Source organism: Cebus imitator, unplaced genomic scaffold (assembly GCF_001604975.1).
Source record: "Cebus imitator isolate Cc_AM_T3 unplaced genomic scaffold, Cebus_imitator-1.0 Scaffold257, whole genome shotgun sequence".
NCBI classification, from domain to species: domain Eukaryota; kingdom Metazoa; phylum Chordata; class Mammalia; order Primates; family Cebidae; genus Cebus; species Cebus imitator.
Genome location: NW_016107572.1, coordinates 1,079,697 through 1,084,804, shown reverse-complemented (window position 1 = coordinate 1,084,804; position 5,108 = coordinate 1,079,697). Strand labels below are relative to the sequence as shown.

The window sequence follows — 5,108 nt, the reverse complement described above, 5'->3', positions numbered from 1 at the left end:
AGTTCTTTTTTTCTTTTTTTTCTTTCTTTTTTTTGAGACAGAGTCTCTCTCTGTCACCCAGGCTGGAGTGCAGTGGTGCGATCTTGGCACATTGCAACCTCTGCCTTCCAGGTTCAAGTGATTTTCTTGTCTCAGCCTCCTGAGTAGCTGGGATTATAGGCACCCGCCACCACGCCTAGCTAATTTTTGTATTTTTAGTAGAGATGGGGTTTCAGCATGTTGGTCAGGCTGGTCTTGAACTCCTGATCTCATGATCTGCCTGCATCAGCCTCCCAAAGTGCTGGGATTACAGGTGTGAGCCACTGAACCCGGCCTGAAGTTATATTTTCTTTTTTTCCTTTATTTATTTATTTATTTTGAGACAAAGTCTTGCTCTGTTGCCCAGGCTGGAGTACAGTGGCATGATCTCGGCTTACCACAACCTCCGCCACCCAGGTTTAAGTGATTCTCCTGCCTCAGCCTACTGAGTAGCTGGGACTACAGGTGTGCACCACCAAGCTCGGCTAATTTTTGTATTTTTAGTAGAGACGGGGTTTCACCACGTTGGCCAGGCTGGTCTTGAACTCCTGACCTCGTGATCTGTCCTCATCAGCCTCCCAAAGTGCTGGAATTACAGGCGTGAGCCACTGTGCCCAGCTTGCCTGTCCTGAAGTTATATTTTCTATAGAAAGTACCCATCGTGCCGGGCGCGGTGGCTCAAGCCTGTAATCCCAGCACTTTGGGAGGCCGAGGCGGGTGGATCACGAGGTCAAGAGATCGAGACCATCCTGGTCAACACGGTGAAACCCCGTCTCTACTAAAATACAAAAAATTAGCTGGGCATGGTGGCGCGTGCCTGTAATCCCAGCGACTCAGGAGGCTGAGGCAGGAGAATTGCCTGAACCCAGGAGGCGGAGGTTGCGGTGAGCCGAGATCGCGCCATTGCACTCCAGCCTGGGTAACAAGAGCGAAACTCCGTCTCAAAAAAAAAAAAAAAAAAAAAAAAAAAAAAAAAAAAAAAAAAAAAAAGAAAGTACCCATCGTTAATTATTTGATCAATGAAGACATGTGAGATTTGTCTAAGGCAAAAGGCAACCAGTCTGCAGGAAATGCTTGCACATGTGAAATGACTTAGGACACTAAAATTATTTTCCTAAAGAGTGAGTTTCAAAGCAGTTTGATAACAAATTAGGTGTTTTGTCTTCATCTTATTTGACATCAGTAAAAGCATTATCAAAATTTGGTCCAATTTAGGGATTCAAAGTACTTTGCACCTCATCTTAAGCCTCATTTGGATAGCTGTCATTGTTCTAGAAGGTGGTTGGACAATTTTTTTTTTTTTTTTTGGACACAAGAACTCACTCTGTCACCCAGGCTGGAGTACAATGGCACCATCTCGTCTCACTGCAACCTCTGCCTCCCGATTTCAAGCGATCCTCCCACCTCAGTCTCCCGAGTAGCTGGGATTGCAGACATTCGCCACCATGCCTGGCTGATTTTTGTATTTTTAGTAGAGACAGGGTTTCACCATGTTGCCCAGGCTGGTCTTGAACTCCTGGCCTCAAGTGATCCACCCGCGTTGGCCTCCCAAAGTCCTAGGATTACAGGCATGTGCCACACCGAGTTGGACAATTTTGAATGGCTATAATGATCTGTTTTAGTCCTAAAGTCACTAAGAGGCACACAAGACCTATTGTGCTGACAACTTTTGAAGTTTTATGGGAACTGCTATTACGTGAACCCTTTCAAAATACTTCATTACATATAATGTGCTTCAAGTGAAGCTTCTTTAAAAAAAATAGCGTTTAAAATCATTTCTAAACCAGGTTCTAAATATCTAGTCTCTTAATTGAATTTGCAATAAATTTGTAAATTTGAAAGCAAATTTCATTTGTTATACCCTGAGACTGAAAAATAGAACTCAAAAGCTTGTTTGAATTCTTTTCGTGATGGTATTTTTTCCTCTATTTGACTTCAGTTACCTCATCTGTAACCGACTGCAATTTTAAATCTGCCTTATCAGATCTCTGAAAGGGGTGATAGAGAAAAATGATTCTAAAGCCTTTTGTGAAATATTTAATATTTTTCTACATCCAACATAAGTTGTATTATGTTTTATAACTTTAGAGAATTTTGTAATAGCTCTTGTAATCCACACTAAATATTTTCCTCTTCTTGGCTTACATTAAGATCTGTCTCTGTAGCTAGCTGGTGTCCCCGCTCCGCCCCGGGTGTGTGAAAAACACTTAAAATACTCTCTTGAAATTTTACAATTGTATCACTTTGAAAAATAACTAGCATTTAATTTTTATCATTGCTTTTCTTTTTTATTTTTAATTTGGATATATAAATCTTATCTAACATTGCTCTAGATGACTTGGTTTGGTTTATGTATATTTTCTTCTGAGATGTGTTCTAGGAATCCTGAAAAATATCCTTTAGATTGCCAAGACTTCAAAACTTACCTTCCATTAGCTTACATTTCTCATCGTACCATGCAGAAAAGACAAATGTTATTACCTCCACTTAATGAACAGAAAAACTCAGGTGTGAGTGGTGCTGTTGTAAAAATCAGAGTAACAGCAACTCAACAACAGAGCTGAGGTTGAACGGGTGATGACCCCACAGGGGAATGGCCATGCTCAGCTATCTCTGCCCCCACACCCGATCTGGGTAGGCCTCTTCAAAATCCATGGTCTCCCAGAGAAGGCTTGCCTCACCACACTGCAGGAAAAGCTCGTACCCTGAAATTGATTTGGCTGAGTTTTTACACTGGCTTAATGTTAAGAACTTGGTTATTTCTTGCCATTTCATCTCTGAAAACCAGCAGATGTAGGTTCTCCCCTAATGGCTTTCAAAGAGCAAACAACTCCCATCAAGTCTGTTATGCCAAAATCATCACATTAAAACAAAATCCTCTTGCACCAGCAACACATTTAGACAGCTCAACGTTTCTCTTAGTGGAAACGTGTTTGCATCTCTGTCCTGAGTCTTCTAAAATCTTGTGTAAGATATTGCTGACTATCAGGCTTTCGGGAAAGACCACTATGATTTGTTAAAGAGACCTTTATTGTCCCAGAGTCCCCAAGTCATTTTATCAGGAGATTTGCAAGGTTTTCCATTTAGCGGCACCAGGTTTAAGATTCCTTCTTTTTCTTTTTCTATTGTTAGGAGAAACCACAGAGGAGAGAAAATTTTGGTTTTTAAATTTTTGTCTTTAAAAAGACAAAAATTAGGCAGTGTGTGGTGGCTCACGCCTGTAATCCAAGCACTTTGGAGGCCAAGGTGGGTGGATCACCTGAGGTTGGGAGTTCAAGACCAGCCTGACCAACATGGTGAAGCCCCGTCTTTATTTAAAAAAAAAAAAAAAAATAGCCAGGCATGGTGGCACATGTCTGTAGTCCCAGCTACGCGGGAAACTAAGGCAGGAGAATCACTTTGAACCCGGGAGGCAGAGGTTGCAGTGAGCCAAGATCACACCAGTGCACTCCAACCTGGGTGGCAAAGAGAGACTCCATCAAAAGAAAAAAAAGAAAGAAGGAAGGAAGGAAGGAAGGCAGGCCGGCCCTAGCATTTTAGAAAAATGGGCATAGGGCTGGATGTGGTGACTCATGCCTATAATCCTAGCATTTTGCAAGACCAAGGTGGCTGGATCACTTGAGGCCAGGAGTTTGAGACTAGCCTGGCCAATATGGGAAAACCCCTTCTCTACTAAAAATATAAAAATTAGCCAGGCATAGTAGTGCGCAGCTGTAATTCCAGCTACTCGGGAGGCTGAGGCATGAGAAGTGCTTGAACCCAGGAAGGGAAGTTGCAGTAAGCTGAGATTGTGCCACTACTCCAGCCCCAGGTGACAGAGCGAGACACTGTCTCAAAATAAATAAGTAAATAAATAAGAAAATGGGTATAGTAGTATACAATGTTTTAAGAGCAAAGCATTCCTGTAACTGTAGAAATAAAAATGTATTCAGCATAATTAAAATTACTCATAAAATTATTATTTCTGATTTATTTTTAAATGAAAGGCTAGAAAGTATAATCCAGGACAAAAAAGAATCCTAAATTCTTTAATCTCTCTACTATTCTGTCATATTTTTGACAAAATATCAATAGCTCCCTGTGCCTTCCTCCTCCACATTTCTGGGTTTTATTTATTTATTTATTTATTATTGTTACTTTTTGAGACAGAGTCCCTCTCTGTCGCCTAGGCTAGTGTAATGGCACGCTCTCAGATCACGGCAACCTCTGCCTCCTGGTTTCAAGTGGTTCTCCTGCCTCAGCCTCCCAAGTAGCTGGGAGTACAGGCATGTACCACCACACCTGACTAATTTAAGTTCTTTCTCGGACTTTTACACCACTAATCTTATGAAAGTTTTTTTTTTTTTAATAATAGCATTTGGTAGCCTTGTGATATTTTTGTGCCAAAAGTAAGCGAGAGAGAGAAGGTGAAATCCAAAAGAGATAGGTGTTCAATTAATTAGAACTGATAACCAAGCTACTAATAATTAATTATTTATTCTTTGGTATTGTTGATATTTATCAAGTAATTTGTTTGTGTGGTTTTTTTGTTGTTGTTTTTGCTTTTTTATGGAGACAAAGTCCACTCTGTCACCCAGGCTGGAGTGCAGTGGTGTGATCTTGGCTCACTGCAAACCCTGTCTACTAAATCCCATCTCTACTAAGTTGGCCAGGCTAGTTCTTGAACTCCTAGCCCCAGGTGATCTGCCTGCCTCAGCCTTCCAAAGCGCTGGGATTACAGGTGTAAGCCACTCCGCCTGGCCCAAGCACTCTAATCTGTGCAAGATTCTGCAAGCAAAATGGAAACCAAGATGCATGCATACCACAGGAGCATCTTTGAGAGCATTACCTTCACCTGACCATCCATCCATCACCACCATGAAGTGTCACAGTGAAAATAACTGTGTTTGAATACTATTTTTTTTTTTAAATGGAGTCTCGGCCGGGCGCGGTGGCTCAAGCCTGTAATCCCAGCACTTTGGGAGGCCGAGGCGGATGGATCACGAGGTCAAGAGATCGAGACCATCCTGGTCAACATGGTGAAACCCCGTCTCTACTAAAAATACAAAAAATTAGCTGGGCATGGTGGCGCGTGCCTGTAATCCCAGCTA

At 41.8% G+C, this 5,108-nt stretch overlaps 1 long non-coding RNA gene across 1 annotated transcript in view; it reads right to left on the bottom strand.

Moving 5' to 3' along the window:
- The window catches only part of LOC119467059, a 19,712-nt gene continuing 14,604 nt past the window's right edge, over positions 1-5,108 (bottom strand). The window contains exon 3 of the long non-coding RNA XR_005195587.1: positions 1-82. This is a non-coding gene — a long non-coding RNA (uncharacterized LOC119467059). The remainder of the gene's footprint in view (positions 83-5,108) is intronic.